The 25,139-nt window shown below is 37.5% G+C and overlaps 1 protein-coding gene across 1 annotated transcript in view; it reads right to left on the bottom strand.

Annotated features, from left to right (window-relative positions):
• The window catches only part of VGLL4 (vestigial like family member 4), a 90,253-nt gene that overhangs the window by 46,866 nt on the left and 18,248 nt on the right, over positions 1 to 25,139 (bottom strand). The gene's annotated exons all lie outside the window — the stretch shown is intronic.

The following is a 25,139-nucleotide window of genomic DNA, read 5'->3' on the forward strand; positions in this document are numbered from 1 at the left end:
CCATGTCGGAGCGGCTCCTGACAGGAAGCAGCGCTGCGGCTGCTGCGAGCCGTGCGGGGCTGGAGCCCGGGGAGCAGAGGCCTCAGCGCGGGCAGGGGCCCGGCGGGCTGCTCAGCAACACAACTGCGTTAAATCAACCCTGCAAAAGGCATTGTTCCTCCTAAACCTTTGCTCAGTTTCCCAGCACGGCCTCGGACAGGGCCTGGTATTGCTGCAGTGAAAATAACGCCATTTGCCAGGGGCAGAGGAGAACAGCTGCCCTGTTACGATACAGACAGACAACTGCAGCTACGGGACCGAGACCCAGCGCGTGTACCTGTCTGCACACACACCCTGCCATGATTCAGTCACACCGTTACGTGTGGTTACTATAAGGAGTATTAGCAGTTAAAATTCTCTGTTCTGGATTTTCGATGATTGCCACAGCTCCACTTTACATGACACAAATATTGGAGATTTTTACAGCAGTTGCTGTCATCCCAGGATGTGGTCTGCCCTTCTGCAGCTCAAACCTCGATCATAAAGGCTCCAGCCGCTTCTACAGATGTGTGTGACTCATCAGGAGAGGGCAGGACATCTGTAAGCATGTGCTAACCTAATGGGCATCAGCCTGCACTTCCTGTGGCTGATCAACACCTGAAGTCTGATCTGACAGAAAAAGATAAATGAATATTGAGGAAGTTTGGCCTAAGACGAACAACAACAACAAAAAAGCTAATGGAGTCCTACTCTTGCCGCGGCCTCTCTCTCCTCTTTGGCTTGGACCATAATTCTTCCCTGCCTTGCTGGGAAAGAGAATTTCATTGGTACACAAAGGAGCATGCATTCATTGAGAATCAATAACACACTTTCATTTCCACCTTAGGAATTTCTCCACTTTGTTAGACAAGGGGAAGATAGTACTTTACAGAAGCATTTGTGGAATGACATTTTGTCAAAGCACGTTGAAAACTGCTGCTTTAAAATGTTCTGGATATTTCAATGAGACTAGGTAATTTAGATAAAGTTACTACTAATAAAAAGGAGTAAGAAATTTACCTCCAAGGAAGATTCTCCAGACCCCAAATAAAGTTTATTCTCCCTTCAAAACCAAGTAGTAGTCATGTGCATTACTTATATGCTTCATTTCAAAGATAATATCCACTGAACAACAATGAATTTAATACAGCACGAAACAAACTACCTGAAAGGAACCATTACCAGGAAAATGAAGGCCTAGAAGTCTTTTATTCATTATTTACATGCAAAAAGGGCCCTCTCCTTACCAGAAGCATTATTAATCTTTAAGACTTTAATATAGTACGAAGACTTAATGGTTAAATGACAATATATTTCTCAGATAGTATCTAATAACAAGTGTGGGTTTTTTGTTTGTTTTTGTTTTGTTTTGTTTTGCCTCACAGGATTCATTACTGCTAAAGTTGCAATCACTCATCTCCAGACTAAAATAGTACTTTCTAGAAAGAGAAGAAATACTAAAATAGTACCTTCTAGAAAGAGATTTTTAATAGCAAGAAGAAAATTATGATTTTCAAGCATGGGGACCAGAAGTTTTAAGTAGCAGATCATGTTGTCCATAAGAAAAATTCAAAGCTGCTATACATCAATTTTATAGATTAAAACAACCACTTAATAAAAGGCAACACTTTTCTTGATGCTTTTGTAGTGCAAACCGAGATTAAAAATCCATACCTAGAACTTAACAAAAAGAGGCAAGTTCCTTTAGCATGAAATGCAGGCTTTTTTTATGTAAGATATGCCAATGCTTTCGGGGAAAATATTTTTAACATGTGAAGTTTTTAATAAACAGAGCACCCCTGAATTTACATTACTACAACACATTTTATGGATCCTTGGGAGGGATAAGAAGAGGCAAGCATTGAATTTTTCCAGTTTAAAATACTTAATTTTTTACAAGAAGTGCAGGTGATGAGGAAGAAAAAAAGTACTATTCTAAACTTCTTTAGAGTAGTGGTCTACACAACAGGGCGTGCAAATAATGTGTTAGCTATACAAGGACATTATAGCTCCACATCCAATATAAATTCCCCTCTACATGCAAAGATACATTTTTCTTCAAATTGTTTGGAAAAGAAGTATTGGGTATTGTCTACAAATCACTCAGTCTTCAGTATTGTTGTCCACACAATAATTAAGAAGCTGTCCTCATTAGACCAGTAGTCACAGCTCTGCTGGTTTTTACACAATAGTTATCATTTTATTATATGAATGACTTCAGTACACACAATGAAATGTTACAGAATGAACCTAGATGCTACATGTTTAACAATAACAACCTGTTACCTGGAAGCTTTACTGATACCTAAATTAAAATATCAATACCGAAAGTAGAGGAATGACTGGTTAAAGAATAGAAAAGAAAAATTATCAATATTAATAAAAATTATCAACACATCTCAAGCATTCCAAAGCCCAAATCCACTCATACGAAATGAGTTTTCTTTGAAAGAAAACTTTCAAACGCTCAACAACGAGAAGACGTTAACTTTTAAATAGTCATAGGTTTTCTGTAAAGTACTCAGTCTGCTCTTGAAAGCACAGAATTACCAACTGCTTCATCCAAACTGCTGTTCATCAAACTCTTCACCAGTTTGAGATACCTTCCACTGAACTGAAAAAAATCACTACATCAGCAGATTCTATGCAACATACATAGAAAAACAAGCTGTTAACATCACCCCAGGACATTTGTTAGTTCTTACCTGTTCTTCTGTACATTGATGGTTGCAGTTATATGCTGTACTATCTCTGTTTTATATTAGCTAGAGTACTTCCCATAGCATTACACACACTTTTCTTTTGTAAGGCAGATAAATACCCAAATCTATATATAAAATGTTTAATACACTGGAACTTTTGACACAACAGCATCCCCTAGAGGTAATTGAAAATCCACATCTTTCTGAATCGCTCTGGACTTCACATCAATGTCCATTAAATTTGAATCTAATTAGCACACATAGCAGATGAGGTAGTTCAACTTCTTAGTGATCTTTGGATTCACTTTAATAGGAAAAGCAAATTCAGTCTTCACAGAAGAATGTCTTATTGAAGTCTTCTAAGACAAGGAAAGCAAAACAAAACAAAAAAGCAGTTCTAAGAAGTAGGTAAATCACCATTGTCAAAACCAGGGGACCATATGCATACTTAGACAGGTAGTGCCTACATTAAGGAAGAAGTCAAACTTGGAGTTTGACAAGATTTTTGTGTTACTTTTCTACAATTCTCATGATAAAAAAAATAACAAATCTGTCCCTCTTAGATAATAGAGTGGTATGTCTTCAAAAGTTGTGTGAAGCAAATGGTACAGTGGCCTCAACATCTACAGTCCATATGCTTTCTCTTGACTAGCTTATGTCTAGTCAGATGGACCAATGCACTTTAGTAGCTGAAGCACATCAGGAGCACTCTTGGTGAACCTCCTTCAGCTTCTTCTCATCTGAACAGAATCTGATTTATGACCAAGACCACCCTGTGACAATGAAAGGAGGGCAGTTAGGAGATGCACTGTGGAAGCAAACACCTGACCCAGTAAGAACACTGGTGCCAATATACCCAGTGCAACTAGCCAAGAGCTGATGAGCAGAACAGAGTATTTTTCAGATTTAAAAAAATCTTGACGAACTTGTCTTTTCAAAGAGTTACAGTGCACACTACAAATGTTGTATGTTACTTATCAATTACTAGTTCCTAAATGCTGGTGGAACTCTTCCACTATAAAAAAAAACCTGGCTTATTTGAGCAATAATAGGAATTTAATTTAAAAAATAAATCCTTATACTTGTGTGTTGTCTATCTGAATTTCTGTAGGAAATAACGGAAAAAAAAATCCTGGATATATTAAATCTGTAACACTGGATTTGACAGGAAGAATTTACATGATTCTTACAGCTCTTAAACATATAGTGCACTGCTTCAGAGCAAACTGTTTCAAATAAGCTGCCACGGAGCATTCTTTTCTACCTTCTCTCTGATGTCCTTAAGCCTGTCCAGTCCTCCTACCTCTGTCCTCACATCATGTTTTCATACTCTCCCCCAGAGTGAGTACTTTTCTCTCACAGAATCATAGAACGGCTCAGGTTGGAAGGGACCTCAAAGATCATCTAGTTCCAGCCCCCTGCCATAGGCAGGGATGCCACCTACTAGATCAGGCTGGCCAAGGCCCCTTCCAACCTGGTCTTGAACACCTCCAAGGATGGGTCATCTCAGTCCTGCTGCCTTAGGCAGTAGCACTGAAGGGTCTGCAAAAATGGAATTGGCGCAGTTCTACTAGTTTGGTCACACTCCACACCACACACGATCTTTCAGTGGGAAGATGTATGGCACTAGCTGAGAATCAACACTAGAAGAAAGATCTGCAATCCACTCACTTGGATGTGACTCAAATTTTATTCTTGATGATCATCAGCACAGAGGAGCTATTTCAACAGTGATCAGTTTTGCAACTAAGAAAAAATACAGTCTTTATAGAGGTGTAATACACCAATGTCAAACACCTTAGAGTATTACCCCATATAACTCCCATTCCTGAACAGACAGAAATATGTTACAGCTCTTGAGGTCCGGCAGGCGTTTATGATCCATGATCTAGCTGATACATCAATATCCTTAATGAAAGAGGCAGAGGAGTACTTCAGATACAGGTTTTACCTTTTACTACTTCAACCAAAAGAAGAGCAAATTTTAGCTAGCAGCTGCTAGGTGGCGATGTGCCTGAAGGAAAAATACTGCTTGTCCTTTTCCTGATACTCAACTGCACAGTTGCTGTACTTACCACCTACTTTATTTAAAAAAAGAAAAATCAGTTAGAATACATTTCACAGAAAAAACAACAAAAAAAAGAAAATATAAAAACTTCTCATTTGAGCAAGATGATTTGCTTTTAAATACACTCAGATATGATAAGGAAATATAGTTAACGTGTGAAACACTCAGGAAATTCAGAGATACATTATAAGGAAAATGATGTTTAATGTTTCCCACAAATGGCCATCTCCTACCCTAGACTAAACTCACCCCACTATCGTACCATTGACCTAAGTAAAGAAAAAGTTAGAGGACAGAAGACGGGGGAAAACATAGGCAGATGACAACAACGTATTTTAGTGAACAGTGAGTAGGAGGAACATGCAAAACACACATTCTGCACATCTTTCTAAAACTAAATAACTGATCCACAACTGTGGAAAACTGCAGGGCAGTGGAGGCAGTGAGCCAGGTGATCGCTTCCATGTTCCACAAGGTGAAATACAAAGGAGAAGAGCGTTCATTAGCGCATGATTTTTCTTGACTCAATTCTTTGACTGTTTGCTGAAACAGAACAGCAGGCAATGGAGATCAGTTTTACCAAAAAATATTATTCGTTTCACGTTAATACCTTACAATTTACAACTCGTTGGTGTTTTTCTCTTTTTATTCTCTTAAGCCAGGTTAAAAACAGTTTAAAAATGCAGCTACAATCTGTAACAGATAAATCTTGTTTATCTGGGTTGAAAAATTGTTATTTGCTGATTAAAATCTTGATATTCTTTCTCGTTATTTGCATACTATTTTGAATTTCTGAAGGGTTGATGATAATCAGAAACATAATTTATCTTGAGCTACAAGAATCTCATACACCATCATGGTCTCCAGATGCACACAGTGAAGTGTTAAGTTCACCATGTTCTAAAAGCTAAAATATAAAGTCATAAGGAGAAAAAATAAATAAATAAACAAACAAGAAGAAAACCTGAAAAGAGTGCATTAAAGAAAACAGCTAGTCAGCTTGATGTGAACAGCTCATGCATCTGAAACACTTTTTACTTAGAAATGTTAGGAGCCAGACCACGTTTAGAGGCTAGATTTCAAAATTACTGTGCGTATCCCTCATCTTTGGGAAGAAGCAAATCCAGTTTCCAGAAACCACTAATTACAGGGTTTAGAATAAAGCAAAGGGCTCTATGATTGCTAAAGTCTTTGAAAAGATTTCCCCTTTATTGCTAGCTTGGCGAGACATCAGATATACTCACAGGGCCTAACTCGACTTACATGTCAACGTATGTAAATCTACTTAAGTGTGTGGAGTTGACCTTGTTTGCACAAAGACTGAATGAATATATTATAGGCAGCACAGGTAACAATCTTATAAATTAGATTTAAAAATGAATTCCAATGCTATCTTACAGATGACCACGTAGCACGATCAGCTATAACTTTTGTCACAGAAGAAATTAATTTTGTCTTTTGAACATCAAAAGAATTACTTAGCCTTGACATTTGGATGAAAATGTTAATAAGCATTTATTACAGGATCCAACTATATAACTTGCAAGGTATTACTTCATTAACTGAAAAAGACATTTCATTCAAATTTTAAGACTATTCTGTTCCAGTTGAGGGTCTTGTTCTCTACAATTAAAAAAGTATTTGGTCTTAATAAATCATTCTACCATCTACCCTCCAAACAAACAAACAAGCAAACAGTCCAAAATTAATAATAATAATAAAAAAAATACACTCATTTATCCCAAAATGTAGTGTTCTCAAAAACAAACCAGCCACCCAGGGAACAGTGCCTTTTCTCGAGATGCTGGTGATCTGTTGTCCTCTGCATCAAGCAAAAGAAACCAAGAAATAAGAAGCACCACATACTAGCTATCAGTGCTGCACTTTAAATAATATAAGTAGTAATACAAGGAAGAATACATTTTAATATGTTTGTGTACAACACACACATCCATATGCATGTGTATAGTATTATGTATCGTACATGTAGAACGTCAAAAAAAAATCTTCATTCCTCTAGCTACTAGGGAGAATGCCCATGTTGCCCAAAAGTACAACTTCGCAGGACTCAGAAGTAACAAAATAACACTCCCAACAACCCTTTTTTATGAGAAGACCTTTCAGAAATAGTCAGCCCTCCTTGTTCCAAAATATTTTTATAAGTTTCAAAGGTTCATAGTGTCAGAACCTTTTCAAGCACTGACAATGAATGATGTGGCATTTATGAGGAAGCTGAAAAAGTTTTTTCCAGTGGATCAAAATTATCATTTCCGGTCCTCCAGGTACACAAGATGAGACATTTTCCCTTCCAGAAAGTCCAATTTCAGTCTCAAAATCAGATGTAGATATTGCTGAAAACTCTCTATTTTCCAGTGGAGAAACAGCTAGCTTTTCTTACTTGGCTTTTGCTTTCCCCCTCACCTCTAAAAAAATGGCAACAAGAGGTTTTAAATAAAGTTTTTCACATTTTAAACAAAAGATACTTGTCTTTATTATTTGTTATTAATTTTCAGATTTCTGACAAAACAGCAAAGTATTGGGAATTTGTATGCATCTCATATTGTGTCTCTTCTCTGCACAGCTGACACCAGCCCCATCACACAGGGGTCACAACTACCACTCACCAGCTTAATAGGAGAGCCTATAGTACAGCAGGGAAAGTAACAACAGGAGGCTTCCAAACTGCAATGCTAAAAATTGCATTTTAAAACCAAACGTTAGCATTTGATTTACCACAAAGAAGTCCAAATTTCCCTTTGATGAATCCTGCCCACGGCAAAAATTTTACTCAACAGTCTGTGGGACTACAGACAAATGCTGCTGTAATTTGAGAGTGAAGACTATCAGAGCACAAAGCTTTGACTTGGTTTTGTCACTTGCTTGGCTTCAATCCAGTTGTCAAGGAAAACATGCATTGTACAGCCATATGTCCTGCCACTCTCCTTACCCCAAATTTGGGAATGGTGGGCAAGTGTCAATGATACTTCAAAGAGAGCTATAGCCCTCAAAGATAACCGTGCTCCTGTCCTTCCTGTGAAAACAGTGGCAGGGAGAGAAGACTGACCACAGTTATGTCACCACTCTGGGAAAAGCCACAACTCAACTGTTGTCCCTTCTGGAGCGTTAGCAGGAAGAAGCAAGCTAGCCCTGACTATGGAGGAGGGAAAACAGAGGTAGGGAATAAAGGATAAAAACTACCAAATTTGTAACAGCAAATATGGGCACATGTCAGGTAACCTTGTGCGGGACCTGGTCAGTGTTTGCCTGTCAGCACACCGAGGTGTCACTGATAGATGCAAAGCTGAAACTAATACTTTATGCTAATTCCAGTTCCCTTCAAAAAAAAAAGTGCTTTTAAACTGTAAAAACCCTCTTTCCCTTTTCACTACACCATAGGTTTGTTTCAGTGACACTACTTCATACTCTTTGCACAAAACTCATATCCAGGAACCCCTTCACTTCCTGATATTCAGTACTTCCCAAACAAGAAAAATATTCCCAGACATCCACAAAATTTCCTCAGCTTTTTAAAGTGTTTCCCATCTTAACATCCCTTCTCACTTGTCTCAAAGCTTCTCTCTCTTTCTTTCCAACTATCCCAAACACCCTTTCAGGACGCATTCTCCAACTGCCCTGAATTCCCCCACACTTTCTCCCTGCACTAAGCAGCAACTTGTCTCTTCAACTTCTGCTTACCAATCATCCCAGAGCTTTCTGTCCTCTCACACCACATTTTTGCAGCCCTTCTGAACCCAAGTGTAATACTCTATATCAGACCCTGAAGTTCACTCTGAGTTCTCACCTCTATAGCAGCAATGGCTGCTGCGCTTCTCTAGCTCTGGGTGCCACCAACCCTGGAGTAACAGGCCTGAGCACACAGTACTAAAAGATGTATCATCCCCAAAATGAAACGAAATGGCAGATCTCACTTCCAGCTTTATACCAACTTATCCTACTCTGACTTGGTCATTTCCCTCTCGATGTTCCATTTCCTTTCTCCGAGCCACAGCTATAGGAACAGAGACTCAGTATACACAGCAGTTACTTCTGTTAACCTGGTAATACAACAAAGTACTGAAGTGTGAGAAAAAGGCAGAGTCATTCTGGTATAATGGAATCTACATACATACTGCTTCGAGGGTTTTACTCTCAGAGGGTAAAAACAACATACTTTTGTAACAGGACTGGTGGCTAGAGTATGAGGTCCTAACAGTCCCAGCATATTCTTCTGATAGACTCCACTATGAAGAAAATTCCCCTTGAGATAGATCCCAACTCCCATGCAAGAAAAAAAACCAACAGCTGTAGAAGGTGAGCCGAGGGTAGCAGAGACTTACTGTCACTAAGCCAATCCAGCTCTCACACATTTCTCGCTCAATAGACTGAGTATCACAACATACACTTTTGGTTTTGGTATCAGGAATCCAAAATTACTTCCTATTATTACTGCTGCTATTCGATTCACTCAGCTCTCACCCATTAGGCTGCTGATGTGTAGGTCACTCCTGTTATCTGCTATGGTCAACAAAACCCTGTCTTTATACAGCTTATCCTACAGAAATAAGCCCAGTGTACCTTCTCAGGGATTTAAAAAACACAGGCACAAACCGTGCTTATCAAAAATTTGTGTTGACATGTACCTTGAGGGCCAGATTAAAAAAAAAAAAAAAAAGAGAAAAATAATAAGGCAGCTCCAGTTCAACAGCACATAAAAATACAATATATCACTTCAGCATGCACAGTGTTACTCAGAGAGCAAACTTACTTCACTTTTGTTAAAAGCTCAACTTGTGAATGTGAGAGTCAAAACCACTAGCCTAATGGAGACTGACATCCACAAAAATATAATGAGACGTTGCATGAATCTGAGTTGCTTTTAAAATGCTGCCTAAATATATCTAGATTGACATAATACAGGTCATCAGTCTGGGTTGACTACACTTTAGACAGACTTAGTACAAAGCATTCATTGTATATACTGAATCTCCCCTGGCAGAGAAGTTTGTAATACCTGAATGTTATCGTTCTCTTTCCTTTTTATGCATATTACTCATATAAAAGATGATGCATTTCTGAAACAAGCCTTTTCTTTCAGAGATGCAGAATATTAAATTTATTAACATCGCAATGCAGTTTGCATGTGCAAAGGTCATTAGTGTACCTTGAAATTAAATAACTGTATAGGCAAAAGCTAGCCTATCACTAATTTAACCCCACATTTTTCACACATGGCCTATAAATCAGAAGATTATATATAAATATTGCATTCTTGAAGTTTATGTTGATTAGGACAAGTACCAGTGGCCTCCTTATTTTCCATAAAGCAATGAATAGATTGCACAAAGACAACAGTATACATCGTGAATGAAAATATTATCTTAGTGCAACCATATTTATACTAATAGAACAGGCACTTATCTCAGGTCTCCATTCAGAAACTTAAGGAAAAAAAGAAACTTTAAAAAATACCAAGGAAACAATTACAGTTAGCACTTGGCAGAAGATTTATCTCTGTAGCAAACAAAACAAATTCATTTTTTTTCAAATTATATCACTCCAACCCTAAATGAGGAAAGTCATACCACTGATGCTGCCATACTGAAACCTTATTAGCAAAATTTAACTAAGAATATGAATGTATTAATTAAAAGCTAGGTAATCACCATATGCTAGTGCAGAACTGGAATTGTCCAGATATCCACTGCAGAATTTATTTCGCTCTGCCCTTTCACAGACCTAGGATTTGGCAGGACAGAAAGAACATTGTACTTAACTCTTCAGTTTAGCCTTCCACCCACAACATAAAATTATGGCTCACGCTTACTGTATCAAATTCCATTTGGGGACATGGTTAGAAACAAAAACAATCTGACCCCATTGTGAAATAAGGCAGTAGAAAATTACTAAGCTTTACGACAAGGCTAAACTATTGCTAACCATATTTCAGCAGAAATACCCTGTTAGTATGACACCACTCAATGTAGCAAGCATACATAGGGATACAATATGCAAATTAATTTACTATACAAAGTACTATTTGCCTACCAATGATTCTTTGAAAAAGGAAACACATAAAATCATAGAATATCCCATTTTGTAAGGGACCCACAAGGATCATCAACTCCAGCTCCTGGCTCCACACAGGAGCTGGAAAAATGGCTAAAAATTAAGCCATATGTCTCGAAGCATTCTCCAAACATTTCTTGAACTCTGGCAGGCTCAGTGCAATGACGATTACCGTGGGGAGCCTGTCCCAGTGCCTGACCACCCTCTCGGTGAAGAGCCTTTTCCTAAAATCCAAGCTGAACCTGAGTATTCTTTTTATCAACTTATTTGGAGGTTGCCAATAATATAATTCTCCAACTAACTTAAGAATATCATTTACTTATCCTTAAATAACAAGGAAGAAAATCATTAGAACTGATTAGTACATGTAGAAGGAGAACAGGAGTCTATAAGTGATTTCTTTAAGTGATTCTTTTGAGACAAGATAGGGAACCCCATTTAAGTGAAGTTACTGCACTTTCAGCATAGACTACACTTTCAATTATTCACAAATACATTTTTTTGGAGCAAAATGGTAGGGCAAAAACTTAATTACATAAGTCATATTATTGCCAAAAATTCTGGGCTTGCTGCTTCCAGAAGTTAGAGAAATTTAACTGTCACATGAAAGCAATTGCTCTGGCTGGGGAAGAACAACTAAATAAGGAGTCGTATCATTGGTCTGAATTACCAATTTGTTGAAACAATGACAAATGAAGAGATAAATAGACATAACGTGTACTAAGAAAAGCGTTTAGACTATGCATGAAAGCATGCTTTATATCCCCCAAATTAAAAGCTCTCAATTTACAACCTTAATATTCAGCATAACTGAGTTTATGTCAGCCTTGGTAATCAGTCTAGAAGCCAGACTCCAACAGACGCAAGCCACCCTGACTAAACTGCTCTACGAAGTACACGGCCCTGAAATGCATGTGCACATACCTGAGCTAAGTCTGGTTTTGCTGGTAGTCTTAGCTGTGCAGGTTTTCTTCGTGTTTGTTTTTAAAGGTAGAACTGGTATACAGGTTATAAAACACAAATAAAAAAAGCTGAAAATCCTGACCTAAAGGTGTTCTGTCCTTCCCTCTGTATGTCTTAAGAAGCTGTTTTCAGGATAAATACTGTTATATGTATTTTTTACTGTGGAGAAATGTTTAAAGAGTATTACTATGATTGAAAAATCTAACACTCTCAAGTTAAAAAATGACAGAAAAATGATTTTGGGGGGGTAATCCTGGTTTGCCATCCTTACAGTTTTATTGTATAATCATATTTGATTACCTCACAGGCTACTATATTCCCACAGGACCTCACCTCATTTTGTGTAAAGAAAGATTTACTGGCTCTGGTCCTGAATAATGATTGAATTGAATCATATCAAAGAGGTGTTGTAAAGATTAATTAAAGGTTTATGAAGCTTTGTGACAGTACAGTGGTAAGTGTCATACAAAATCCTACAAGGAATTGAATAATCCTGCCTGTTGAGCCTTGTTTGAATAGAGGGCAGAAAATGAAGTTTTGGCTCCACACGAAGCAATGAGGAAAAAAAAATAAATTAGATAGTACTCTCAGTAAGCACTGTGCCTCTCACTAAATGAGACTAAGGCCTTATGTAAAAAATACCTTGTGATGAGGAATGCTCTATAACATACAATTTTAACACAGAAGCTGACATTAAGCACTAACTTCAAAATGTCTTTCCAACACAGTATTCGGGTATATATTATTTTCCTCACAGGGCAAGTGAAAAACAAAAGAACAACCCTGCAGCTACTCCACAATACTAGCCACCAGAAGAACTAACAGGGAGGCTGAAATACTTCTATCTGCCAAAAAGGCAAAATGCTTACCAGCCTCTTTTTTATTGTCCCTTTTCCAACTGCTCATATTGCCCTCTTTCTCATACCTGACCTCCTATACCCGTCTCAGTGCCCTCCTGCAGCTAGTCCTATTATCTGAGTCTCAGACTCCCATGTTCATTCCCAATACCCTTTTACTAGTACCTACTTGTTCCAAACTCTTGCCCAACCAGTCCCAATTCCCATATTCTCCTGCCAAAATCCATTCTTGCTTTCCAAACCACGCCTTCCTCCTCAGACACCTCACCTCAGCCTGCTCGCCCCTGAGCCTTCAGCATGGGAGGCATCATCCCAAGCAGCAGCTCCCTCTTGGGCACCGCCAGACCTGCGACTGGACAAATGCTGCCAGTTCTCACTCTGCCTTGCACATCAGCAGCCCCACTCACTGTAAGAAGTACAACATCCATCGTAGGCAGAAACATTCACATTTTTAGGGGCAACCAACTTCAAGTTTCTTGTTACCTTAAACAGATTTTTACATGGTAGTAGGAAGTATGTGTGTGACACGAAGGTCAGACTTCAACACCTCCTCCAGAACAGAAGCTCACCAGAATGAACGTTCTCCTAAACACACAGAAAATAGTGCATTATTTCCTTTCTGAGCTTTGCTTTTGAAAATTGGTAACTCATTCTAAAAAGTTACCAAAAACCAAATTGGTCATTTTGCATGTGTGTTTTTTTTTGCTTTGTTTTTTTAAACAATCACACATAAAAGGTAAGGTGAAAAAACACCACCCTATTTAGACCTTTATTATGAAAAATCACATCCAAGGCTGTTAAAATACAATTTAATATTAATTAGAATATTAATCAAGAATGGGATTTTAAGAAGCCTCTTGTCACTAGAAAAAAAGCATGAAAACAATCAGTGCTACCTATTCCAGCTATGTATACACACACGTAGTAATTTCTAAAAAAAAATAAAATAAAATAAACCCAACAAACATTAAATCATTAAAACAGAACTGAAGGGAAATACATTTTCCCATGCATGCTATTGACTGTATTACAATTAAAAAAAAATAAAAATATAAGCAATATTCAGCTTAGCTAGAGAGAGTAGACCTATTTTCTTTCCTTTTTTTTTTTTTTCTTAATTATTTCATTTTATTTATCACATTATGTAGATTACTAAATCACTTCATGTTCTCAAGAGTATTAAAAATTATGCTTTGGACAATGCCACTCACTGATATAAAAAATAGTAGATTACATTACTGTTATTACATACTGTATTATATACTTAAAAAAAAAAAGTCAACTTATTACTCTTTTCCATTTTTTGATTTAAATATCCATAAATCAAATCCTCCATTAAATGACGGTTAGATCCTTTATCAAAGAAAGCAGAGTAAATACTGCCACCAAAATTAATCCTACAGGCTATAGAGGAAGAGGATTAGTGAAACAATTCACTGCATCTCTTGTAAGTCAGAAAGTATTTGTCACACCAGGTAATAAAACACTGTGATGCCTATGCACACGTTACAGCCTACAAAGTACAATGACAACTATTTGCAATTAAGAGAGAAATGCAACAAAACCAGTAAATACAGTCACCATTTCCCAGCGTTTTACCCAAGTCTTTCCTGTACTAGTCATTTTGGTTGCGGATTTAAACATCTAAATGGTGAAATTGTGTCTAGGAAAAAAAAAAAAGTAATCCAAATAAATAAATAAAGAGATCAGTACACAAAGACAAACTGCGTTTCAGCTTTCCTCTGCTCAGCTGCATAACCAGCCCAAGCTTCAACTCCCGACACGTTTTCATTGGCTTGTATGTTGCTCTGCCAAAACTCATTGACAGCATGCACTTACCAAACAGCCTCTAGGGCAGGGCGAGAGAGCTTCTCTACAGCTGGGGAAAGCAGTTAAACCGTTCTCCTCTGTGGTGATATCACACACTCTTGTCCACACTTGCAGTCACATGAAATGCAAATCACAAGATATGTGGATGAATAACTAACAATTTAAACCCACGGCACTGGAGTTGAAGAAGGATAGGGCCCAGAACAGAAAGCATTTCCAAGTATTTCATATATGTCTTCAGAAAAATTAAATATAGCAGAGAGATGACAGCACTGGGGTCAAAGAGAACAAAATCCTGATGTGCCTGGAACAGTATTCATGTTTCACATTTCCAACTACGATCACAGACTGCGTAAAAAAATGAAATAAGAAGACTCCAGTTCTGACAAACTAGAACCCAGCAGTGACCTTGCCCCCTTTTCCCCCATGTTCTTTATGTTGCAACTCCATAATGTTGCAAAGTTTTGCAAGACTTATGTTTTTCTTAAAGCTCCATTTCTCCCAAGGGCATCTGAAGAAATTACACTTAATTTATTTTACCTTTTAAGCTTTTAATTCTAAAGGGTAAACAAAGAATCTGCTAAATTATAGCTCAAAGTGAGTCCAAAAGCTCAAAACTAGAAAGCAGTGAAGACTTATTAATTGAATAATTTTGAAGGCCGATCCTGAAATGCTAAAATGTTTGGGTTTGGCAGAGCACAAAACTTTAAAAACAACATAGATGGATAAATACTCTTAAAAGTTTTTTTTTTTTTTTTTTTTTATTACAGGTCTCATTCATCAAATACACTTAATCCTTTCAATACTCTCTTCTGTCTCAGGGCGAGTTTGCTATCATAAGCTTTCTCTGAAGTCAGATATTCAGGAAACTCATAACACAAAATTGAAGAATTATCATTTTGGAGATATTTACAATAGACATCTTGAGAGAAATTTTCCAGTTACTTTCCACAAAAAGAATGCAACTAAACCAAACTGAAGCCACGTGATCAATGTTTTTATTAAAACACATTTATTAAAGAGACTTAATTTTCTAACATCTAATACATACAACATATTAGAAATATTATGCGCATAACAATTTCTATCTCCAAGGAACCTAACAAACATGAATATATCCAGTTTCCTCCTGAGGCAAGTATCACGCCTATATCACAGCTGGAGAAATCAAGGCAGGAAGATGAGATTTACCTGGAGGCACAGAAGCTAGTCAGTTCCTGACTCTCTACACCGGGCCAAAGACCACACCTTGCTTTCATCCACTCTAGTAATTAAAAATAAAAGAATTCTTGGTCTGTATATTCTTTTCAGGCAGAACCTGTCTGACCTGCTAATTTACTGACAATGTATTTAAAAAAATCACAAGACAGCCAGCCAGTGGAGAACCCTGATTAAAAGAATCTTGGCACTACATGTTTCTTGTAGAACACCTACCTCCTTTTCCTTACTCGGCACTGTGGTTGTTCCATATACCACCCTCTGCAAAAAACTCAGCTGGGGCTGATGCAGGACGTAAATTATACCAGATTATTCCCTCCTAGGGAGGGAATGCCTTCTCTAAACAATGCTTACAGGAAAACAGAGAAATTAATTCAGTCATTTGGAAAAAAAAATAAATAAGGGACTTTATTTTTTTCAGATCAAGGCAGAATGAACTATAAAGAAACTGCAAAGCGGTAGAAATTCACAGAAGGGATGCTGATGGAGCTCAGATTCTTCCAGGGACTGCAAGGGAGAGGATTTGATCTGCTCACAAGAAAGTGTAGCCTGCATTTGCCCTCTGCGAAGTCAACTGCTTTCATAAAAGTGAGTGAAGGCAGCTAATTCTTGCCTCTAAGTCCTGATTTGCAAGCCTGGCGTTGCATTAACCAAAATGTTGCTGCGGACAGCCCTTGGGTAGGCAGCTGGTCGAATTGCACATCAGCTGACATAATTGGATTCTTGTAAATCTTTCTACACCCAGGTGAGCATAATCTGTTTCTTAACTAGAAAAAACAGTCCAATGATGGTCTGAGAAAGCCTTCATTTCAGAGTTTCTTTGGGTTTAAATTGGGATATGTCTGACTCCACCAGAATGTATAGGAAATATAGCAAAACTAGTCAAAAATGAGGACTTTATATCCACATATATTACATTAATTAGAATTTCACAATACCGTTCATGGGAATAAGCAATGGCAAGATTGCAGCCCTGGTTTAAAAAATAAAAAAATAAAAAAATCTGCAGTACAGATGATCCCAAGATCAAAGTTCACCTTACAGACTTACCAGTGGGGTTTAGCTACAAAGGGAAACATACCATCAGAATTATATCACATATCCATACCAACACAGCTCACCATGTGTACGCATCATTTCCTTGGGGAAAAGTACCTTCCTGGGGTGGCCTGAAGAATACAAACACGGTGCTGAAGGCGTGCCTGTGACTTTTTCCTAAATGAATAATCCTACCCAACTCAGAAGGTGCTTTATATTTTGTCAGACTGCAGCAGATATGCAACAAGTAAATGAACGTCGTTAATACCATAGCAGACCAGCTGGACTGCCAGCCTAAAAGGCATACATTATTCCCTGTCAAAACTACTGTCTGATCTTTAGATTCTGTGCCACCAAGAAAATCAGGAGAGCGATACGCAGTCTTTACACCCCTCTTCTTCTCTGAACATAAACACGTATATGTGGAACAGGAATTTTCAAAGTTTAGCACAATTTTTACAGAGTAGTAATTTTGCAAGCAGTGCAATACTTGCACTGCAGGCACTAATCTCATGTAACTCTTTTACTGATAGGCAGTAACAGCTTCCTTTTTAGATACCACTTTCTCCTACAGTTTTCCATGTACTTACTGAAAACGGAAAACTCCTACAGCTTCAGAAGTCTGTGAACTGTCTGTGCTGACTGACGCGTCTCTCCAGTTAGACTAACACAAGAGACAGCCATCACATTATAGAATAGTATTTGGGTAGTGTCTGTATTACACGAGTTGTGACAATTTATGCTTTTTTTTCCTATAATCCCGAACAGGCCAACCAACTTGGGCTGAAGCCTGTCTGATGAAGCTTTCCTTTGCTTGCTGGAAGACAGAATTTTTGTCAGGAATGTCTGTGAAATTAATTCAATCCTAAAAAAAACCCCAACAATTAGCCACACTGACCACCACAGCAGTTGGCTTGGGATTAAATATCAGGAATACTACCTGGGGACTGTCGGAGATTATATAACAAATAACTTGTTACATTTAAATGAAAAAAAGGACTATTAAAAAGTGATACAATTCAGTGAACCGTGTTGCATAACAAGATTTCAAAATAAATTCTGAATCTCTGAATGTCACTGCAAAAACTTGTGCAATATCATTTACCATAAACTTAGTAAGACAGCGATTCCAGATAAACAGCTGTAGTTGCAGAATTTCAGTAGATGACAGTGAGGTCTCCTAACTTAAAAAACACATAAGAAATTAACAGAAACATCAAGTTCTTGTCTTCACACACTGACATATATACCACCTCTTACATTCCAGTTAAGAAGTTTAAGAATAAACATATTTAGTTTAACTGCACTAAGCTCTAATAAGATGTGAGTCATTTTAAAAGGTTGTATATTGACGAATGGTATGTTAATTACAGGAATAAACTCCAAATTAGATACTATTTTGTCATCATAAGGGTCTGCACCAGTTACACTAAGTTGATTCTTTGCATTAGTTTCCAAGTAAAGTTGCTGTAACTTCTGTACATAGCCTAAAACTGAGAAAGTATGATACCAGTATCTAACTGTTTAAAAAAATAAATTCTGATTCCTTTGCAGTTGTGGAGAATCCTGCTTTCCAATTCTCAGTGTGCACAGTGGAAAGGAATCAAAAACAAGACAAACAAACAAACAAAAAACACACCAACACACTCAGCAGAAATGTTGGCTTGGTTTCAGAGACTAAACTGCAGAAAACTCAGTAGCACCTCTGGGAAGTCAGTGGCAGGCAAGCATCTCTGACCCAAGCCAGGGAAGGAGCCTAACTGATCCAGGTGCATGCAGTGATTCCTGTGCCAGCAGAAAATCCGGAGGAGTAAGTCGAGAGGCACAACCCATCCACTACTTTCCACAGAAATCAGACAGAAAATCAACAACATCACCTCAGCCACCCTCAGCTCCTGCAGATTTCTGAACTCATCCGGAGCTAAGCACTCTGCTCAGTGCTGCTTACATCAGAAATACGAGCACACAGCACACTGAGCATCGCCCATAACCTCTTTAGAAAATGCAAGACTGGTTTTATGAAAAAGAAAAAAGCCAAAACAGCTTTTAATGAAGAAATACACTGATCAGCCATGCAAATTGTCTACTAAGTTAGGAATTAAGCCTGATGTCATGAGCATTACATACACAGTATAGCATGGCTTCAAGAAGACTGTGATGGTCCTTAAATACACCCAACCATCAGAACAAAACTATCTGTAGCCTGACAATCTAGAAAGCAAGGAAATCAGTTTATGTCTCAGATTCAGAGGAAACTGGAACGGTTACGATTTTGCACTGTGATAATTTTATTCCTCATACTTGTCTAACGTAGCACCAGTAAAGTTAGACTTTTGCCATTTATTTAAATCATGACAGATTCAATGCCTACTTCACAGTATAGTGACAAAACCAAATCCTATAGCTTGAAAAAATCATTACCAGCTAAAATACGACTGTAACAGACTTTAAGAAATAACTTTGCAGCTTTTAAAGGATCTTTTAAGGCATCAATTCCTCCTCTCCCTCCCCCCCAGCTTAATTCCCAGTAGAACTTGCTAAGCTTTTCCAGCTTTCTTCTTACACATTTGCTACAGAATGACTTGGATACTATGGCTTATAAAAATGTTTATATAGCCAGACTTATGAATTACAGGCTAAAACAGCCCGTCAAAAATTCACACCACTGCAAAGAAATTGCGCTAAATGTGCTAAGAATGTACGATCGTGGGACAGCCATAATCAACCATCTCATAATTCCTGCACCCCTATATTCCTACATTTCTCACCCCATTTTTCACTCACTGTTAGCAATATACTTTCAGAAGAACAAATCTCAAATTGCAGTGAGGTACGTCTCAGTTGAAGCTGATGGCCTAAACCTCTCTGTTCCACTGTTCTAGGCATACACTTTCACCTCAAACCAAGTATCTTCAAATTATTTCTTGCTATTTCACCAAAAGGCAAAAGAAACTCACATTACAAAAAATAATCAAAAAATCAAGACTGAAGTATTACTTAGTTATTGGATAAAAGCATCTAATAGTTTAAGTATCTTATTACATTATTTTAATTTCAAGAAATTGCACTGAAATTAATTGTATTAATCTGTTAACTTACAAATGACATTAAGTGGATTTTCCAACAGACGTACAAACACCAGAAGTGTGATGACACCAATTCACAATGAACATTTAATTAAACAGTTAGCCTATGGAACTTAATTCCGACAATAACTTGTAGATTCATTTTCAGCCTGCAATCTATTACCCCTATGCACAAAGCACAGAACTACAAGCAATCACACAATGCTGCTGCCATGGTGGCAGGTAAAAAAGCAAATTAAACAAAAGACCTCAGAGCATGCAGAGGACTAATTTTGAAAAAAAAAAAGGAAAAGAAAAAACGAAAAAAAGATCTGATTTACTTATCACAAATACCAGAACTTATTTGCATGTTCTGCAGGGCATAAAACAATTGTCACAGGGATTAGGAACAAACACAGCTCTCTCACACGTGCATACCTCATGTGAAGAATTATGCAAAAATTACCGAAATGCGTGCAACCTTTAACATGTGGCTGCCTCCTGCAGCTGCCAGGACATGGGGTTATCAGCAGCTAAGCTGCTGTCCTGCTTGGTATCCAAAGACATCCTTTGGGTGATTACACACATACGCTACTACACATGTCCCCAGTCCCTCTCAGGATTAAAACTGTGATAAGCCATTTATCAGCATTGACTCATTTTGCTGTACTTGCAACAATTCTCATTTTGAAACAGCTGGTAGTTGCCCCTAAATACAAGAATTTAAGCATTATTTTCCCCACAACCTCAGACTGAACGCACATGCATATTTGCCTATCTCACTTTTACAGACAAGTACATATTCTCTAAAAGCTGTTTGTGGGCCACCAATAACAAATCCTTTTTGCTCTGTTTTATCTTTTCTTTGTTTTAAATGAATGCATGTGTGTAACTACTTTTCTTCATATGTTTGTTTTTAAGTATTGGCTTAAAAAACAAGAAACAAAACACAGCTCAAAGCAAAGATCTACTCCCAGGAACATGAGCATAAATACAGAATACGTGCAGAAAACCAATTCAATTTTGAATGATCCAGATCAAAACTTAGACATAACTAGTCTAAGGGAAAACAAAGGAAAAAGGAAATAATTACAAAATAGAGATCAGCATATACTCTGTCTGAAGCTCCCATATCTGTCACATCTTTTCATAAAATAATGGTTAGAAGAAATACAAGCAAAGGTCTGAAGAAGAAAAATTATAATCTGCTTTAAGCCATAACAGTACCACTGGAAAATATGATCTCACATGAGTGCATTTGATGCTACCTCTACATTTACCATTATTGCAGAGGTTTGTCACTTCCAGAACAGGGCATGACAAAAAGAGAAGTCAGGGGCTAAGATGGACTCTGACTGACCCAAAGAAGCTGGGGAGCAGTTGATATTCCTAGCCAAACCCCCCAAAACGCTGTACAGAATTTCTAATACTATTCTATAGCTAATGCCAGTTCCTCAACAGTAAGAAATCATGAAAACATGCAACACTTCATCGCACCTTTTGGGTGTTTTTTCAAACCCCTTTTCCTTTAGGGGGAAAAATACAAAATTGTTTGTACTCACTCTGCACATCACACCAGAAAATAAAAAAGCACCTCCCCCTTTTTCTACCAGTTTAGAATCACCGTGTAACAATTAACAAGCTTAAAACGAAGTGTATAGTATAGACTCATTCATTTTTATTGTTTCATGATAACAGAACCTTGAGTGGAATACATGGAATAGCAAGCAAGCACCCAACCTGTCTGCCAGCAGTGACCTTCGCTGCAAGAGGATCCTGGCAGAGAAACTGCAGTGCTGGGTTCGAAGAGTGAAAGAACACAAGACCAGAGTGGAAACTGTAATATCCATAAGGGAACTCCCCACTGAAACATGATTTTTATTTTCATTTGTTAAGATTTCAAATGTTGAGATGCTGTAGTTTTCAGGAATATAGTAAAAAAACAAAACAAAACAAAACAAAAAAACACTCAGCTAAGTTTTTTCCCCCAGTATGGGAGACACAGAGAACCTGAAGTACCTTTAAAAGAAGACATAGCTCTACTGGAGTTCTGACACATCAAGAAGTAATTCAAATAACAATAAGAAAGTTGACCAAGAAGAGACACATGCTAGCAACATAAGCTCATCCTTTTTTTTGGACATTTGAGTGTCTGTGTGAGCTATAGATACTTGCACAAAGGAAATTACCAAGCCTTTTCAGAAAAAAAAGATAAAGCAGATTTATCCTCTGGCAGAAAGGCACTTGTGGCTATTTGTACTCTGTTAGAAATTCCAAGCAGTTATCAAAGCATAGCATCAAGCACAGGCAACAACAATAGGAAAAATCCTGGACATAAGAAGTTGGTAACCTATAACACTTGGAAGAAGATAACAGACAGATAACAAATCAAGGCCATGTACTGATGAATTCCTACCTTTAACATTAACAAGCAGCATCTGCAGCTTGCAACAATATGTAAACGAAAGAGTTTTTGAAACACTGCTCATCTGTACTGAAGTTTCTTTTTCTGATACGCAATAACAAGCGTTCTATACCTACTGGAGAAATTCTTCATCTATTTTAGGTAACAGATGTCAAAGGAAAAGTCAAAGTAGCATTATGTTTAGAAACATGTCCACTTACTTCATTGAACATGCAAATTTCAGCCATAAAATGAAAATTATAACCTCCTAATAGCTTCGTGGAGAGCATGCACCTATTCTGCTTTAAAAGTGACTTGGAAAGACTTGAGTGCTACCAGAAAGAACAGAACACTACTGTTGTTAATAACTGAACTAAACAGCTAAAAAAATATAAACAGGAGAGCATAAGCGCACATGTTCAAACAGATCACTGCATTGCCAGGAGTGAATAGCCAAAAGTGGCAGTGAAAACCTACATTTTTCTATTGTCACAATCTTCCCCTCATTACTATTAACTTTTGGGTACGATTGAAAACAGAAAGACAGCAGCATTAGCGTTCTTGTATTAAGGTCAGTGGAACAGCATATACCACCACTAATGCCATATATCTGAGAAATAAAAAAGAATTGTAAAGTAGACCTGTGAGATTATCAAAAGATCAGGCAGACACCTGAGCAGATCACCATGAAAAAATAATAGTCTCTACAGTAAGAATTATGAAGTACTAGACAGCTAAATAAGATTGAAGTTATTATTTCAGCATGGCACTGTAGCTGTCATGTGGACCTACCAATTTGTTTGGTTCTTCTCTGCCTATAGAAAAGGAGATCTTGAACTTTCGAGGGAGAATTAAGTGAAGAAACATCATTTTTTTCCTCCCTCTCCTGAATACAGGAGAATTCCTGAACCCTTCAGCAAAGCTGCTGGTTGGAAACCCAATATTGCGTGTGATTATTTTATCAATGAAAATTATTTTATTGGTGGTGGTAAAATACTGAAATTTTCACACAGCAGATATACACAAAAGATATACATGTGTGCCAAATGATGTTTTCAGTTACATCATGGAGTAAAAAGTCACATTACTGAGCACCATAATAAGCACAGTAATAATTCACACATGTAAATCTGCTGCATGTTTATTCCCACAGCCCGTGGCCAATCTATGAAACAATGTCACAAAATATTAGCAGGAATCCCAACACAGATTCAATCTCCCTATTGCATTCCAGCACAGTTACGTTAGACAGGCCAACCTGACATGCTTCAGGTGTGAGCCAACAAGTAACTGTCCATGGTTGAGAAGAACTTTTCTTTGAAATACCTCCTGCAGACTTCTGCCAGTCACACGATGCACAACTCTGCTTCAGCAAAACACATCTCCCCTTCCAACAGAGAAGCAAATTATGACTCTCCCTAAAAATACGTTAGGATACAATTGTATCTCCTTTTAAAAGCCAAGTTTCCTGCTGAGAGCTTATGATTTACTTTAACTTCATTGCTTTCTCTGGTCTTCCGTGGGGCACCTTTTCCTTACCACTTCCACTGTTAAGAATGGTGCTGAAGTCCATTAACTGCATGCATTTTGTTTTAGTATCAAACACGGATATTCACAGCATACATTTTGGATGGGAATTTAATTATGCCTATGTTTTAATGCCTAGCACAACCATGCTGCAATATACTATTATAATACAGGCAAACCTTACCAAAATACACTAGAATGATTATGCCTTACAACTTAAAGCTATTCGCAGTAACAACATAACATGAGGAATTAGATCATCTTCTTCTTCTGACATTGTATTTTCTTTTTAAAACATGCTCTGCAGTTGTTATGAAAGTGGGTATCATATGAGATTTGGTTGAATAACTAAGGAAGTGAAAAAGAAATTCATGAGATTTCATTCCTGATGTCAAACTACATTCCAGTTCTTAACTATGTTGGCATGCTCTGGGAAGCAAGGAGCTAGTCTGTTCAGAAAGTTAAACTGACCTTTAAAGGCAAAACATCTGTTGAGAGTCATGAGAAGTTCAGTCAAATGGATTAAGGCAGCTGACCCACTGCCTGATGGAACCACAAGACAACATAACCAGTTATTGCTGTTAACTCATGGAAAGCCTATCGATATCAAGTACTTTGGACAAGAAGAGTCCGATAGTGCAGAGGTTTCTACTGAGACCAGTTAACTATTATTAGACTTTAAAAAAAATAATTATAGATTTTTACAAACAGGATGGATTGAAAATTCACAAATTGTTTTTTCTTTACACAGAAAAAGACAGTATGAATATCGTCACATTTTCAAGGCTTTAATATTAAAGAAAGTAGTCTTAAGTTTTTTGCATATTTAAAAGAGCAATAATATTACCAATTTCAAATTATTTTACTAAGGACTACTATAAATGTTAATACAGCTAATAACTTTAGAGCTAATTAGCTATTCAACTATACTTCTAATAATACAGCTCATCATTTTCATATATAAGGATAGTTTGGTCAGGCAAACATGACAAAAGAAAGCAATATAACTATGGTAAGCGCTGGCATTATGCAATACTCACATTCTGAAATTCTCACAAAGACCAAGGCCCTTGCACAGTAAGATCATGAATTTCCATCAGAGGCCAACACTGCTGAACTTCAATGTATTTGAAATCTAGACCTTGTTGGAAAACCATGATGCAGTTCACTGATGCGGTAACTCTAAGGATAAGAACTACTGAAAGAGGTTCTCCATTCATGTCATTATTTGGATGTAAGTTCGGGGGGGGGGAGTAAAATTCTTGCATGCTTAGAGAGCCAAATTCATTCCAGGTCATGCTAAGCAAGAGGTACATTAGGATACAAAAACTGGGAGAGGAGACAGATGGAGCCATAGAATAACCGTTGCTCTTTTGCTATTAT

The sequence above is a fragment of the Anas acuta genome, chromosome 11, assembly GCF_963932015.1.
Source record: "Anas acuta chromosome 11, bAnaAcu1.1, whole genome shotgun sequence".
Lineage (NCBI taxonomy): Eukaryota > Metazoa > Chordata > Aves > Anseriformes > Anatidae > Anas > Anas acuta.